This window comes from Osmia lignaria, unplaced genomic scaffold, assembly GCF_051020975.1.
Source record: "Osmia lignaria lignaria isolate PbOS001 unplaced genomic scaffold, iyOsmLign1 scaffold0011, whole genome shotgun sequence".
Lineage (NCBI taxonomy): Eukaryota > Metazoa > Arthropoda > Insecta > Hymenoptera > Megachilidae > Osmia > Osmia lignaria.
Window position 1 is genome coordinate 5,440,552 of NW_027478165.1, and position 18,101 is coordinate 5,458,652.

Genomic DNA, 18,101 nt, shown 5'->3' on the forward strand with positions numbered 1-18,101 from the left:
ATATGCCCGTCAGGCCCCTTCCATTGAGATAAATCTGCAAATATCTCGGAAACGAAGCGAGGTATGGCAAAATGTTAAGAGACCTTTTTTGTAGAGAATTAAGTTTCCTACTTTTTATGTTCTATGATATTTTTTGATCAGATGCGTAGTTCTCGAGATATATCCAGATATTTAAAAGTTCCGAAGCGGCACCAAGATAATAGAGATACAGAAACACCGTGGCCCCTTTCTTTGAGGTAACTCTGCACTATTGCGAGCTGCAAATGCCACTTCCAGCTTAGCTGTGCAGAAGAAGAACAACAAGAAGAAGAAATATCTCGAAATATGTCCGTCAGGCCCCTTCCCTTGAGATAAATCTGCAAATATCTCGGAAACGAAGCGAGCTATGGCAAAATGTGAAGAGACGTTTTTTGTAGAGAATTATGTTTCCTACAATTTATGTTCTATGATATTTTTTGATCAGAAGCGTAGTTTTCGCGATATATCGAGATATTTAAAAGTTCCGAAGCCGCACCAACATAATAGAGATACAGAAACACCGTGGCCCCTTTCTTTGAGATAACTCTGCACTAGTGCGAGCCGCAAATGCCACTTCCAGCTTAGCTGTGCAGAAGAAGAACAACAAGAAGAAGAAATATCTCGAAATATGTCCGAGAGGCCCCTTCCCTTGAGATAAATCTGCAAATATGTCGGAAACGAAGCGAGCGATGGCGAAATGTTAAGAGACCTTTTTTGTAGAGAATCAAGTTTCCTACGTTTTATCTTCTATGATATTTTTTGATCAGATGCGTAGTTCTCGAGATATATCAAGATATTTAAAAGTTCCGAAGCCGCACCAACATAATAGAGATACAGAAATACCGTGGCCCCTCTCTTTGAGATAACTCTGCACTATTGCGAGCTGCAAATGCCACTTCCAGCTTAGCTGTGCAGAAGAAGAACAACAAGAAGAAGAAACATCTCGAAATATGTCCGTCAGGCCCCTTCCCTTGAGATAAATCTGCAAATATCTCGGAAACGAAGCGAGCTATGGCAAAATGTTTAGAGACCTTTCTTGTAGAGAATTAAGTTTCCTACTTTTTATGTAGTATGATATTTTTTGATCAGATGCGTAGTTCTCGAGATATATCAAGATATTTAAAAGTTCCGAAGCCGCACCAACATAATAGAGATACAGAAATACCGTGGCCCCTCTCTTTGAGATAACTCTGCACTATTGCGAGCTGCAAATGCCACTTCCAGCTTAGCTGTGCAGAAGAAGAACAACAAGAAGAAGAAACATCTCGAAATATGTCCGTCAGGCCCCTTCCCTTGAGATAAATCTGCAAATATCTCGGAAACGAAGCGAGCTATGGCAAAATGTTTAGAGACCTTTTTTGTAGAGAATTAAGTTTCCTACTTTTTATGTTCGATGATATTTTTTGATCAGATGCGTAGTTCTCGAGATATACCAAGATATTTAAAAGTTCCGAAGCCGCACCAACATAATAGAGATACAGAAACACCGTGGCCCCTTTCTTTGAGATAACTCTGCACAATTGCGAGCTGCAAATGCCACTTCCAGCTTAGCTGTGCAGAAGAAGAACAACAAGAAGAAGAAATATCTCGAAATATGTCCGTCAGGCCCCTTCCCTTGAGATACATCGGCAAGTATCTCGGAAACGAAGCGAGCTATGGCAAAATGTTAAGAGACCTTTTTTGTAGAGAATTAAGTTTTCTACTTTTTATGTTCCATGATATTTTTTGATCAGATGCGTAGTTCTCGAGATATATCAAGATACTTAAAAGTTCTGAAGCTGCACCAACATAATAAAGATACAGAAACACCGTGGCCCCTTTCTTTGAGATAACTCTGCACTAGTGCGAGCCGCAAATGCCACTTCCAGCTTAGCTGTGCAGAAGAAGAACAACAAGAAGAAGAAATATCTGGAAATATGTCCGTTAGGCCCCTTCCCTTGAGATAAATCTGCAAATATCTCGGAAACGAAGCGAGCTATGGCAAAATGTTAAGAGACCTTTTTTGTAGAGAATTATGTTTCCTACTTTTTATGTTCTATGATATTTTTTGATCAGACGCGTAGTTCTCGAGATATATCAAGATATTTAAAAGTTCCGAAGCCGCACCAACATAATAGAGATACAGAAACACCGTGGCCCCTTTCTTTGAGATAACTCTGCACTATTGCGAGCTGGAAATGCCACTTCCAGTTTAGCTGTGCAGAAGAAGAACAACAAGAAGAAGAAATATCTCGAAATATGTCCGTTAGGCCCCTTCCCTTGAGATAAATCTGCAAATATCTCGGAAACGAAGCGAGCTATGGCAAAATGTTAAGAGACCTTTTTTGTAGAGAATTAAGTTTCCTACTTTTTATGTTCTATGATATTTTTTGATCAGATGCGTAGTTCTCGAGATATACCAAGATATTTAAAAGTTCCGAAGCCGCACCAACATAATAGAGATACAGAAACACCGTGGCCCCTTTCTTTGAGATAACTCTGCACTATTGCGAGCTGCAAATGCCACTTCCAGCTCAGCTGTGCAGAGGAAGAACAACAAGAAGAAGAAATATCTCGAAATATGTCCGTCAGGCCAGTTCCTTTGAGCTGAATCTGCAAATATCTCGGAAACTAAGCGAGCTATGGCAAAATGTTAAGAGACGTTTTTTGTAGAGAATTATGTTTCCTACAATTTATGTTCTATGATATTTTTTGATCAGAAGCGTAGTTTTCGAGATATATCGAGATATTTAAAAGTTCCGAAGCCGCACCAACATAATAGAGATACAGAAACACCGTGGCCCCTTTCTTTGAGATAACTCTGCACTATTGCGAGCTGCAAATGCCACTTCCAGCTCAGCTGTGCAGAGGAAGAACAACAAGAAGAAGAAATATCTCGAAATATGTCCGTCAGGCCAGTTCCTTTGAGCTGAATCTGCAAATATCTCGGAAACGAAGCGAGCTATGGCAAAATGTTAAGAGACGTTTTTTGTAGAGAATTATGTTTCCTACAATTTATGTTCTATGATATTTTTTGATCAGAAGCGTAGTTCTCGAGATATATCGAGATATTTAAAAGTTCCGAAGCCGCACCAACATAATAGGGATACAGAAACACCGTGGCCCCTTTCTTTGAGATAACTCTGCACTAGTGCGAGCCGCAAATGCCACTTCCAGCTTAGCTGTGCAGAAGAGGAACAACAAGAAGAAGAAATATCTCGAAATATGTCCGTCAGGCCCCTTCCCTTGAGATAAATCTGCAAATATCTCGGAAACGGAGGGAGCTATGGCAAAATGTTAAGAGACCTTTTTTGTAGAGAATTAAGTTTCCTACTTTTCATGTTCTATGATATTTTTTGATCAGATGCGTAGTTCTCGAGATATATCGAGATATTTAAAAGTTCCGAAGCCGCACCAACATAATAGGGATACAGAAACACCGTGGCCCCTTTCTTTGAGATAACTCTGCACTAGTGCGAGCCGCAAATGCCACTTCCAGCTTAGCTGTGCAGAAGAAGAACAACAAGAAGAAGAAATATCTCGAAATATGTCCGTCAGGCCCCTTCCCTTGAGATAAATCTGCAAATATCTCGGAAACGAAGCGAGCTATGGCAAAATGTTAAGAGACCTTTTTTGTAGAGAATTAAGTTTCCTACTTTTTATGTTCTATGATATTTTTTGATCAGATGCGTAGTTCTCGAGATATACCAAGATATTTAAAAGTTCCGAAGCCGCACCAACATAATAGAGATACAGAAACACCGTGGCCCCTTTCTTTGAGATAACTCTGCACTATTGCGAGCTGCAAATGCCACTTCCAGCTCAGCTGTGCAGAGGAAGAACAACAAGAAGAAGAAATATCTCGAAATATGTCCGTCAGGCCAGTTCCTTTGAGCTGAATCTGCAAATATCTCGGAAACGAAGCGAGCTATGGCAAAATGTTAAGAGACGTTTTTTGTAGAGAATTATGTTTCCTACAATTTATGTTCTATGATATTTTTTGATCAGAAGCGTAGTTTTCGAGATATATCGAGATATTTAAAAGTTCCGAAGCCGCACCAACATAATAAAGATACAGAAACACCGTGGCCCCTTTCTTTGAGATAACTCTGCACTATTGCGAGCTGCAAATGCCACTTCCAGCTCAGCTGTGCAGAGGAAGAACAACAAGAAGAAGAAATATCTCGAAATATGTCCGTCAGGCCAGTTCCTTTGAGCTGAATCTGCAAATATCTCGGAAACGAAGCGAGCTATGGCAAAATGTTAAGAGACGTTTTTTGTAGAGAATTATGTTTCCTACAATTTATGTTCTATGATATTTTTTGATCAGAAGCGTAGTTCTCGAGATATATCGAGATATTTAAAAGTTCCGAAGCCGCACCAACATAATAGGGATACAGAAACACCGTGGCCCCTTTCTTTGAGATAACTCTGCACTAGTGCGAGCCGCAAATGCCACTTCCAGCTTAGCTGTGCAGAAGAGGAACAACAAGAAGAAGAAATATCTCGAAATATGTCCGTCAGGCCCCTTCCCTTGAGATAAATCTGCAAATATCTCGGAAACGGAGGGAGCTATGGCAAAATGTTAAGAGACCTTTTTTGTAGAGAATTAAGTTTCCTACTTTTCATGTTCTATGATATTTTTTGATCAGATGCGTAGTTCTCGAGATATATCGAGATATTTAAAAGTTCCGAAGCCGCACCAACATAATAGGGATACAGAAACACCGTGGCCCCTTTCTTTGAGATAACTCTGCACTAGTGCGAGCCGCAAATGCCACTTCCAGCTTAGCTGTGCAGAAGAAGAACAACAAGAAGAAGAAATATCTCGAAATATGTCCGTCAGGCCCCTTCCCTTGAGATAAATCTGCAAATATCTCGGAAACGAAGAGAGCTATGGCAAAATGTTAAGAGACGTTTTTTGTAGAGAATTATGTTTCCTACAATTTATGTTCTATGATATTTTTTGATCAGAAGCGTAGTTTTCGAGATATATCGAGATATTTAAAAGTTCCGAAGACGCACCAACATAATAGAAATACAGAAACACCGTGGCCCCTTTCTTTGAGATAACTGTGCACTAGTGCGAGCCGCAAATGCCACTTCCAGCTTAGCTGTGCAGAAGAAGAACAACAAGAAGAAGAAATATCTCGAAATATGTCCGTCAGGCCCCTTCCCTTGAGATATATCTGCAAATATCTCGGGAAGGAAGCGAGCTATGGCAAAATGTTAAGAGACCTCTTTTGTAGAGAATTAAGTTTCCTACTTTTCATGTTCTATGATATTTTTTGATCAGATGCGTAGTTCTCGAGATATATCAAGATATTTAAAAGTTCCGAAGCCGCACCAACATAATAGAGATACAGAAACACCGTGGCCCCTTTCTTTGAGATAAGTCTGCACTAGTGCGAGCCGCAAATGCCACTTCCAGCTTAGCTGTGCAGAAGAAGAACAACAAGAAGAAGAAATATCTCGAAATATGTCCGTCAGGCCCCTTCCCTTGAGATAAATCTGCAAATATCTCGGAAACGAAGCGAGCTATGGCAAAATGTTAAGAGACCTTTTTTGTAGAGAATTAAGTTTCCTGCTTTTTATGTTCTATGATATTTTTTGATCAGATGCGTAGTTCTCGAGATATATCAAGATATTTAAAAGTTCCGAAGCCGCACCAACATAATAGAGATACAGAAACACCGTGGCCCCTTTCTTTGAGATAACTCTGCACTATTGCGAGCTGCAAATGCCACTTCCAGCTTAGCTGTGCAGAGGAAGAACAAAAAGAAGAAGAAATATCTCGAAATATGTCCGTCAGGCCAGTTCCTTTGAGCTGAATCTGCAAATATCTCGGAAACGAAGCGAGCTATGGCAAAATGTTAAGAGACGTTTTTTGTAGAGAATTATGTTTCCTACAATTTATGTTCTATGATATTTTTTGATCAGAAGCGTAGTTCTCGAGATATATCGAGATATTTAAAAGTTCCGAAGCCGCACCAACATAATAGGGATACAGAAACACCGTGGCCCCTTTCTTTGAGATAACTCTGCACTAGTGCGAGCCGCAAATGCCACTTCCAGCTTAGCTGTGCAGAAGAGGAACAACAAGAAGAAGAAATATCTCGAAATATGTCCGTCAGGCCCCTTCCCTTGAGATAAATCTGCAAATATCTCGGAAACGGAGGGAGCTATGGCAAAATGTTAAGAGACCTTTTTTGTAGAGAATTAAGTTTCCTACTATTCATGTTCTATGATATTTTTTGATCAGATGCGTAGTTCTCGAGATATATCAAGATATTTAAAAGTTCCGAAGCCGCACCAACATAATAGAGATACAGAAACACCGTGGCCCCTTTCTTTGAGATAACTCTGCACTATTCCGAGCTGTAAATGCCACTTCCAGCTTAGCTGTGCAGAAGAAGAACAACAAGAAGAAGAAATATCTCGAAATATGTCCGTCAGGCCCCTTCCCTTGAGATATATCTGCAAATATCTCGGAAACGAAGCGAGCTATGGCAAAATGTTAAAAGACCTTTTTTGTAGAGAATTATGTTTCCTACAATTTATGTTCTATGATATTTTTTGATCAGAAGCGTAGTTCTCGAGATATATCGAGATATTTAAAAGTTCCGAAGCCGCACCAACATAATAGGGATACAGAAACACCGTGGCCCCTTTCTTTGAGATAACTCTGCACTAGTGCGAGCCGCAAATGCCACTTCCAGCTTAGCTGTGCAGAAGAAGAACAACAAGAAGAAGAAATATCTCGAAATATGTCCGTCAGGCCCCTTCCCTTGAGATAAATCTGCAAATATCTCGGAAACGAAGCGAGCTATGGCAGAATGTTAAGAGACGTTTTTTGTAGAGAATTATGTTTCCTACAATTTATGTTCTATGATATTTTTTGATCAGAAGCGTAGTTCTCGAGATATATCGAGATATTTAAAAGTTCCGAAGCCGCACCAACATAATAGGGATACAGAAACACCGTGGCCCCTTTCTTTGAGATAACTCTGCACTAGTGCGAGCCGCAAATGCCACTTCCAGCTTAGCTGTGCAGAAGAAGAACAACAAGAAGAAGAAATATCTCGAAATATGTCCGTCAGGCCCCTTCCCTTGAGATAAATCTGCAAATATCTCGGAAACGAAGAGAGCTATGGCAAAATGTTAAGAGACCTTTTTTGTAGAGAATTAAGTTTCCTACTTTTCATGTTCTATGATATTTTTTGATCAGATGCGTAGTTCTCGAGATATATCAAGATATTTAAAAGTTCCGAAGCCGCACCAACATAATAGAGATACAGAAACACCGTGGCCCCTCTCTTTGAGATAACTCTGCACTATTGCGAGCTGGAAATGCCACTTCCAGTTTAGCTGTGCAGAAGAAGAACAACAAGAAGAAGAAATATCTCGAAATATGTCCGTTAGGCCCCTTCCCTTGAGATAAATCTGCAAATATCTCGGAAACGAAGCGAGCTATGGCAAAATGTTAAGAGACCTTTTTTGTAGAGAATTAAGTTTCCTGCTTTTTATGTTCTATGATATTTTTTGATCAGATGCGTAGTTCTCGAGATATATCAAGATATTTAAAAGTTCCGAAGCCGCACCAACATAATAGAGATACAGAAACACCGTGGCCCCTTTCGTTGAGATAACTCTGCACTAGTGCGAGCCGCAAATGCCACTTCCAGCTTAGCTGTGCAGAAGAAGAACGACAAGAAGAAGAAATATCTCGAAATATGTCCGTCAGGCCCCTTCCCTTGAGATAAATCTGCAAATATCTCGGAAACGAAGCGAGCTATGGCAAAATGTGAAGAGACGTTTTTTGTAGAAAATTATGTTTCCTACAATTTATGTTCTATGATATTTTTTGATCAGAAGCGTAGTTTTCGCGATATATCGAGATATTTAAAAGTTCCGAAGCCGCACCAACATAATAGAGATACAGAAACACCGTGGCCCCTTTCTTTGAGATAACTCTGCACTAGTGCGAGCCGCAAATGCCACTTCCAGCTTAGCTGTGCAGAAGAAGAACAACAAGAAGAAGAAATATCTCGAAATATGTCCGACAGGCCCCTTCCCTTGAGATAAATCTGCAAATATCTCGGAAACGAAGCGAGCTATGGCGAAATGTTAAGAGACCTTTTTTGTAGAGAATCCAGTTTCCTACGTTTTATCTTCTATGATATTTTTTGATCAGATGCGTAGTTCTCGAGATATATCAAGATATTTAAAAGTTCCGAAGCCGCACCAACATAATAGAGATACAGAAATACCGTGGCCCCTCTCTTTGAGATAACTCTGCACTATTGCGAGCTGCAAATGCCACTTCCAGTTTAGCTGTGCAGAAGAAGAACAACAAGAAGAAGAAATATCTCGAAATATGTCCGACAGGCCCCTTCCCTTGAGATAAATCTGCAAATATCTCGGAAACGAAGCGAGCTATGGCGAAATGTTAAGAGACCTTTTTTGTAGAGAATCCAGTTTCCTACGTTTTATCTTCTATGATATTTTTTGATCAGATGCGTAGTTCTCGAGATATATCAAGATATTTAAAAGTTCCGAAGCCGCACCAACATAATAGAGATACAGAAATACCGTGGCCCCTCTCTTTGAGATAACTCTGCACTATTGCGAGCTGCAAATGCCACTTCCAGCTTAGCTGTGCAGAAGAAGAACAACAAGAAGAAGAAACATGTCGAAATATGTCCGTCAGGCCTCTTCCCTTGAGATAAATCTGCAAATATCTCGGAAACGAAGCGAGCTATGGCAAAATGTTAAGAGACCTTTTTTGTAGAGAATTAAGTTTCCTACTTTTTATGTTCTATGATATTTTTTGATCGGATGCGTAGTTCTCGAGATATATCAAGATATTTAAAAGTTCCGAAGCCGCACCAACATAATAGAGATACAGAAACACCGTGGCCCCTTTCTTTGAGATAACTCTGCACTATTGCGAGCTGCAAATGCCACTTCCAGCTCAGCTGTGCAGAGGAAGAACAACAAGAAGAAGAAATATCTCGAAATATGTCCGTCAGGCCAGTTCCTTTGAGCTGAATCTGCAAATATCTCGGAAACGAAGCGAGCTATGGCAAAATGTTAAGAGACGTTTTTTGTAGAGAATTATGTTTCCTACAATTTATGTTCTATGATATTTTTTGATCAGAAGCGTAGTTTTCGAGATATATCGAGATATTTAAAAGTTCCGAAGCCGCACCAACATAATAGAGATACAGAAACACCGTGGCCCCTTTCTTTGAGATAACGCTGCACTAGTGCGAGCCGCAAATGCCACTTCCAGCTTAGCTGTGCAGAAGAAGAACAACAAGAAGAAGAAATATCTCGAAATATGTCCGTCAGGCCCCTTCCCTTGAGATAAATCTGCAAATATCTCGGAAACGAAGCGAGCTATGGCAAAATGTTAAGAGACCTTTTTTGTAGAGAATTAAGTTTCCTACTTTTTATGTTCTATGATATTTTTTGATCAGATGCGTAGTTCTCGAGATATATCAAGATATTTAAAAGTTCCGAAGCCGCACCAACATAATAGGGATACAGAAACACCGTGGCCCCTTTCTTTGAGATAACTCTGCACTAGTGCGAGCCCCAAATGCCACTTCCAGCTTAGCTGTACAGAAGAAGAACAACAAGAAGAAGAAATATCTCGAAATATGTTCTTCAGGCCCCTTCCCTTGAGATAAATCTGCAAATATCTCGGAAACGAAGAGAGCTATGGCAAAATGTTAAGAGACCTTTTTTGTAGAGAATTAAGTTTCCTACTTTTCATGTTCTATGACATTTTCTGATCAGATGCGTAGTTCTCGAGATATATCAAGATATTTAAAAGTTCCGAAGCCGCACCAACATAATAGAGATACAGAAACACCGTGGCCCCTTTCGTTGAGATAACTCTGCACTAGTGCGAGCCGCAAATGCCACTTCCAGCTTAGCTGTGCAGAAGAAGAACGACAAGAAGAAGAAATATCTCGAAATATGTCCGTCAGGCCCCTTCCCTTGAGATAAATCTGCAAATATCTCGGAAACGAAGCGAGCTATGGCAAAATGTGAAGAGACGTTTTTTGTAGAGAATTATGTTTCCTACAATTTATCTTCTATGATATTTTTTGATCAGAAGCGTAGTTTTCGAGATATATCGAGATATTTAAAAGTTCCGAAGCCGCACCAACATAATAGAGATACAGAAACACCGTGGCCCCTTTCTTTGAGATAACTCTGCACTATTGCGAGCTGCAAATGCCACTTCCAGCTTAGCTGTGCAGAAGAAGAACAACAAGAAGAAGAAATATCTCGAAATATGTCTGTCAGGCCCCTTCCCTTGAGATATATCTGCAAATATCTCGGAAACGAAGCGAGCTATGGCAAAATGGTGAGAGACCTTTTTTGTAGAGAATTAAGTTTCCTACTTTCTATGTTGTATGATATTTTTTGATCGGATGCGTAGTTCTCGAGATATATCAAGATATTTAAAAGTTCCGAAGCCGCACCAACATAATAGAGATACAGAAACACCGTGGCCCCTTTCTTTGAGATAACTCTGCACTATTGCGCGCTGCAAATGCCACTTCCAGCTTAGCTGTGCAGAAGAAGAACAACAAGAAGAAGAAATATCTCGAAATATGCCCGTCAGGCCCCTTCCATTGAGATAAATCTGAAAATATCTCGGAAACGAAGCCAGCTATGGCAAAATGTTAAGAGACCTTTTTTGTAGAGAATTAAGTTTCCTACTTTTTATGTTCTATGATATTTTTTGATCAGATGCGTAGTTCTCGAGATATATCAAGATATTTAAAAGTTCCGAAACCGCACCAACATAATAGAGATACAGAAACACCGTGGCCCCTTTCTTTGAGATACCTCTGCACTACTGCGAGCTGCAAATGCCACTTCCAGCTTAGCTGTGCAGAAGAAGAACAACAAGAAGAAGAAATATCTCGAAATATGTCCGTCAGACCCCTTCCCTTGAGATAAATCTGCAAATATCTCGGAAACGAAGCGAGCTATGGCAAAATGTTAAGAGACCTTTTTTGTAGAGAATTAAGTTTCCTACTTTTTATGTTCTATGATATTTTTTGATCAGATGCGTAGTTCTCGAGATATATCAAGATATTTAAAAGCTCCGAAGCTGCACCAACATAATAGAGGTACAGAAACACCGTGGCCCCTTTCTTTGAGATAACTCTGCACTAGTGCGAGCAGCAAATGCCACTTCCAGCTTAGCTGTGCAGAAGAAGAACAACAAAAAGAAGAAATATCTCGAAATATGTCCGTCAGGCCCCTTCCCTTGAGATAAATCTGCAAATATCTCGGAAACGAAGCGAGCTATGGCAAAATGTTAAGAGACCTTTTTTGTAGAGAATTATCTTTCCTACAATTTACGTTCTCTGATATTTTTTGATCAGAAGCGTAGTTTTCGAGATATATCGAGATATTTAAAAGTTCCGAAGCCGCACCAACATAATAGAGATACAGAAACACCGTGGCCCCTTTCTTTGAGATAACTCTGCACTATTGCGACCTGCAAATGCCACTTCCAGCTTAGCTGTGCAGAAGAAGAACAACAAGAAGAAGAAATATCTCGAAATATGTCCGTCAGGCCCCTTCCCTTGAGATAAATCTGCAAATATCTCGGAAACGAAGCGAGCTATGGCCAAATGGTAAGAGACCTTTTTTGTAGAGAATTAAGTTTCCTACTTTTTATGTTCTATGATATTTTTCGATCAGAGGCGTAGTTTCCGAGATATATCAAGATATTTAAAAGTTCCGAAGCCGCACCAACATAATAGAGATACAGAAACACCGTGGCCCCTTTCTTTGAGATAACTCTGCACGATTGCGAGCTGGAAATGCCACTTCCAGTTTAGCTGTGCAGAAGAAGAACAACAAGAAGAAGAAATATCTCGAAATATGTCCATCAGGACCCTTCCCTTGAGATAAATCTGCAAATATCTCGGAAACGAAGCGAGCTATGGCAAAATGTTAAGAGACCTTTTTTGTAGAGAATTATGTTTCCTACAATTTATGTTCTATGATATTTTTTGATCAGAAGCGTAGTTTTCGAGATATATCGAGATATTTAAAAGTTCCGAAGCCGCACCAACATAATAGAGATACAGAAACAGCGTGGCCCCTTTCTTTGGGATAACTCTGCACTATTGCGAGCTGGAAATGCCACTTCCAGTTTAGCTGTGCAGAAGAAGAAGAACAAGAAGAAGAAATATCTCGAAATATGTCCGTCAGGACCCCTCCCTTGAGATAAATCTGCAAATATCTCGGAAACGAAGCGAGCTATTGCAAAACGTTAAGAGACCTTTTTTGTAGAGAATTAGGTTTCCTACTTTTTATGTTCTATGATATTTTTTGATCAGATGCGTGGTTCTCGAGATATATCAAGATATTTAAAAGCTCCGAAGCTGCACCAACATAATAGAGGTACAGAAACACCGTGGCCCCTTTCTTTGAGATAACTCTGCACTATTGCGAGCTGCAAATGCCACTTCCAGCTTAGCTGTGCAGAAGAAGAACAACAAGAAGAAGAAATATCTCGAAATATGTCCGTCAGGCCCCTTCCCTTGAGATAAATCTGCAAATATCTCGGAAACGAAGCGAGCTATGGCAAAATGTTAAGAGACCTTTTTTGTAGAGAATTATCTTTCCTACAATTTACGTTCTCTGATATTTTTTGATCAGAAGCGTAGTTTTCGAGATATATCGAGATATTTAAAAGTTCCGAAGCCGCACCAACATAATAGAGATACAGAAACACCGTGGCCCCTTTCTTTGAGATAACTCTGCACGATTGCGAGCTGGAAATGCCACTTCCAGTTTAGCTGTGCAGAAGAAGAACAACAAGAAGAAGAAATATCTCGAAATATGTCCATCAGGACCCTTCCCTTGAGATAAATCTGCAAATATCTCGGAAACGAAGCGAGCTATGGCAAAATGTTAAGAGACCTTTTTTGTAGAGAATTATGTTTCCTACAATTTATGTTCTATGATATTTTTTGATCAGAAGCGTAGTTTTCGAGATATATCGAGATATTTAAAAGTTCCGAAGCCGCACCAACATAATAGAGATACAGAAACAGCGTGGCCCCTTTCTTTGGGATAACTCTGCACTATTGCGAGCTGGAAATGCCACTTCCAGTTTAGCTGTGCAGAAGAAGAAGAACAAGAAGAAGAAATATCTCGAAATATGTCCGTCAGGACCCCTCCCTTGAGATAAATCTGCAAATATCTCGGAAACGAAGCGAGCTATTGCAAAACGTTAAGAGACCTTTTTTGTAGAGAATTAGGTTTCCTACTTTTTATGTTCTATGATATTTTTTGATCAGATGCGTAGTTCTCGAGATATATCAAGATATTTAAAAGCTCCGAAGCTGCACCAACATAATAGAGGTACAGAAACACCGTGGCCCCTTTCTTTGAGATAACTCTGCACTATTGCGAGCTGCAAATGCCACTTCCAGCTTAGCTGTGCAGAAGAAGGACAACAAGAAGAAGAAATATCTCGAAATATGTCCGTCAGGCCCCTTCCCTTGAGATAAATCTGCAAATATCTCGGAAACGAAGCGAGCTATGGCAAAATGTTAAGAGACCTTTTCTGTAGAGAATTAAGTTTTCTACTTTTTATGTTCCATGATATTTTTTGATCAGATGCGTAGTTCTCGAGATATATCAAGATATTTAAAAGTCCTGAAGCTGCACCAACTTAATAGAGATACAGAAACACCGTGGCCCCTTTCTTTGAGATAACTCTGCACTAGTGCGAGCCGCAAATGCCACTTCCAGCTTAGCTGTGCAGAAGAAGAACAACAAGAAGAAGAAATATCTCGAAATATGTCCGTCAGGCCCCTTCCCTTGAAATATATCTGCAAATATCTCGGAAACGAAGCGAGCTATGGCAAAATGTTAAGAAACCGTTTTTGTAGAGAATTAAGTTTCCTACTTTTTATGTTCTATGATATTTTTTGATCGGACGCGTAGTTCTCGAGATATATCAAGATATTTAAAAGTTCCGAAGCCGCACCAACATAATAGAGATACAGAAACACCGTGGCCCCTTTCGTTGAGATAACTCTGCACTAGTGCGAGCCGCAAATGCCACTTCCAGCTTAACTGTGCAGAAGAAGAACAACAAGAAGAAGAAATATCTCGAAATATGTCCGTCAGGCCCCTTCCCTTGAGATAAATCTGCAAATATCTCGGAAACGAAGCGAGCTATGGCAAAATGTTAAGAGACCTTTTTTGTAGAGAATTAAGTTTCCTACTTTTTATGTTCTATCATATTTTTTGATCAGATGCGTAGTTCTCGAGATATATCAAGATATTTAAAAGTTCCGAAGCCGCACCAACATAATAGAGATACAGAAACACCGTGGCCCCTTTCTTTGAGATAACTCTGCACTATTGCGAGCTGCAAATGCCACTTCCAGCTTAGCTGTGCAGAGGAAGAACAACAAGAAGAAGAAATATCTCGAAATATGTCCGTCAGGCCAGTTCCTTTGAGTTGAATCTGCAAATATCTCGGAAACGAAGCGAGCTATGGCAAAATGTTAAGAGACGTTTTTTGTAGAGAATTATGTTTCCTACTTTTTATGTTCTATGATATTTTTTGATCCGACGCGTAGTTCTCGAGATATATCAAGATATTTAAAAGTTCCGAAGCCGCACCAACATAATAGAGATGCAGAAACACCGTGGCCCCTTTCTTTGAGATAACTCTGCACTATTGCGAGCTGCAAATGCCACTTCCAGCTTAGCTGTGCAGAAGAAGGACAACAAGAAGAAGAAATATCTCGAAATATGTCCGTCAGGCCCCTTCCCTTGAGATAAATCTGCAAATATCTCGGAAACGAAGAGAGCTATGGCAAAATGTTAAGCGACCTTTTTTGTAGAGAATTAAGTTTCCTACTTTTTATGTTCTATGATATTTTTTGATCAGATGCGTAGTTCTCGAGATATATCAAGATATTTAAAAGTTCCGAAGCCGCACCAACATAATAGAGATACAGAAACACCGTGGCCCCTTTCTTTGAGATAACTCTGCACTATTGCGAGCTGGAAATGCCACTTCCAGTTTAGCTGTGCACAAGAAGAACAACAAGAAGAAGAAATATCTCGAAATATGTCCGTTAGGCCCCTTCCCTTGAGATAAATCTGCAAATATCTCGGAAACGAAGCGAGCTATGGCAAAATGTTAAGAGACCTTTTCTGTAGAGAATTAAGTTTTCTACTTTTTATGTTCCATGATATTTTTTGATCAGATGCGTAGTTCTCGAGATATATCAAGATATTTAGAAGTTCCGAAGCCGCACCAACATAATAGAGATACAGAAACACCGTGGCCCCTTTCTTTGAGATAACTCTGCACTATTGCGAGCTGCAAATGCCACTTCCAGCTTAGCTGTGCAGAAGAAGAACAACAAGAAGAAGAAATATCTCGAAATATGTCCGTCAGGCCCCTTCCCTTGAGATAAATCTGCAAATATCTCGGAAACGAAGCGAGCTATGGCAAAATGATAAGAGACGTTTTTTGTAGAGAATTATGTTTCCTACAATTTATGTTCTATGATATTTTTTGATCAGAAGCGTAGTTTTCGAGATATATCGAGATATTTAAAAGTTCCGAAGCCGCACCAACATAATAGGGATACAGAAACACCGTGGCCCCTTTCTTTGAGATAACTCTGCACTAGTGCGAGCCGCAAATGCCACTTCCAGCTTAGCTGTGCAGAAGAAGAACAACAAGAAGAAGAAATATCTCGAAATATGTCCGTCAGGCCCCCTCCCTTGAGATAAATCTGCAAATATCTCGGAAACGAAGCGAGCTATGGCAAAATGTTAAGAGACGTTTTTTGTAGAGAATTATGTTTCCTACAATTTATGTTCTATGATATTTTTTGATCAGAAGCGTAGTTCTCGAGATATATGCAGATATTTAAAAGTTCCGAAGCCGCACCAACATAATAGAGATACAGAAACACCGTGGCCCCTTTCTTTGAGATAACTCTGCACTATTGCGACCTGCAAATGCCACTTCCAGCTTAGCTGTGCAGAAGAAGAACAACAAGAAGAAGAAATATCTCGAAATATGTCCGTCAGGCCCCTTCCCTTGAGATAAATCTGCAAATATCTCGGAAACGAAGCGAGCTATGGCAAAATGTTAAGAGACCTTTTTTGTAGAGAATTAAGTTTCCTACTTTTTATGTTCTATGATATTTTTCGATCGGAGGCGTAGTTCCCGAGATATATCAAGATATTTAAAAGTTCCGAAGCCGCACCAACATAATAGAGATACAGAAACACCGTGGCCCCTTTCTTTGCGATAACTCTGCACTATTGCGAGCTGCAAATGCCACTTCCAGCTTAGCTGTGCAGGAGAAGAACAACAAGAAGAAGAAATATCTCGAAATATGTCCGTCAGGCCCCTTCCCTTGAGATAAATCTGCAAATATCTCGGAAACGAAGCGAGCTATGCCAAAATGTTAAGAGACCTTATTTGTAGCCAAATTAAGTTTCCTACTTTTTATGTTCTATGATATTTTTTGATCAGATGCGTAGTTCTCGAGATATATCGAGATATTTAAAAGTTCCGAAGCCGCACCAACATAATAGAGATACAGAAACACCGTGGCCCCTTTCTTTGAGATAACTCTGCACAATTGCGAGCTGCAAATGCCACTTCCAGCTTAGCTGTGCAGAAGAAGAACAACAAGAAGAAGAAATATCTCGAAATATGTCCGTCAGGCCCCTTCCCTTGAGATAAATCGGCAAGTATCTCGGAAACGAAGCGAGCTATGGCAAAATGTTAAGAGACCTTTTCTGTAGAGAATTAAGTTTTCTACTTTTTATGTTCCATGATATTTTTTGATCAGATGCGTAGTTCTCGAGATATATCAAGATATTTAAAAGTTCCGAAGCCGCACCAACATAATAGAGATACAGAAACACCGTGGCCCCTTTCTTTGAGATAACTCTGCACTATTGCGAGCTGCAAATGCCACTTCCAGCTTAGCTGTGCAGAAGAAGAACAACAAGAAGAAGAAATATCTCGAAATATGTCCGTCAGGCCCCTTCCCTTGAGATAAATCTGCAAATATCTCGGAAACGAAGCGAGCTATGGCAAAATGATAAGAGACCTTTTCTGTAGAGAATTAAGTTTTCTACTTTTTATGTTCCATGATATTTTTTGATCAGATGCGTAGTTCTCGAGATATATCAAGATATTTAAAAGTCCTGAAGCTGCACCAACTTAATAGAGATACAGAAACACCGTGGCCCCTTTCTTTGAGATAACTCTGCACTAGTGCGAGCCGCAAATGCCACTTCCAGCTTAGCTGTGCAGAAGAAGAACAACAAGAAGAAGAAATATCTGGAAATATGTCCGTTAGGCCCCTTCCCTTGAGATAAATCTGCAAATATCTCGGAAACGAAGCGAGCTATGGCAAAATGTTAAGAGACCTTTTTTGTAGAGAATTATGTTTCCTACTTTTTATGTTCTATGATATTTTTCGATCAGACGCGTAGTTCTCGAGATATATCAAGATATTTAAAAGTTCCGAAGCCGCACCAACATAATAGAGCTACAGAAACACCGTGGCCCCTTTCTTTGAGATATCTCTGCACTATTGCGAGCTGCAAATGCCACTTCCAGCTTAGCTGTGCAGAGGAAGAACAACAAGAAGAAGAAATATCTCGAAATATGTCCGTCAGGCCAGTTCCTTTGAGTTGAATCTGCAAATATCTCGGAAACGAAGCGAGCTATGGCAAAATGTTAAGAGACGTTTTTTGTAGAGAATTATGTTTCCTACAATTTATGTTCTATGATATTTTTTGATCAGAAGCGTAGTTTTCGAGATATATCGAGATATTTAAAAGTTCCGAAGCCGCACCAACATAATAGGGATACAGAAACACCGTGGCCCCTTTCTTTGAGATAACTCTGCACTAGTGCGAGCCGCAAATGCCACTTCCAGCTTAGCTGTGCAGAAGAAGAACAACAAGAAGAAAAAATATCTCGAAATATGTCCGTCAGGCCCCTTCCCTTGAGATAAATCTGCAAATATCTCGGAAACGAAGCGAGCTATGGC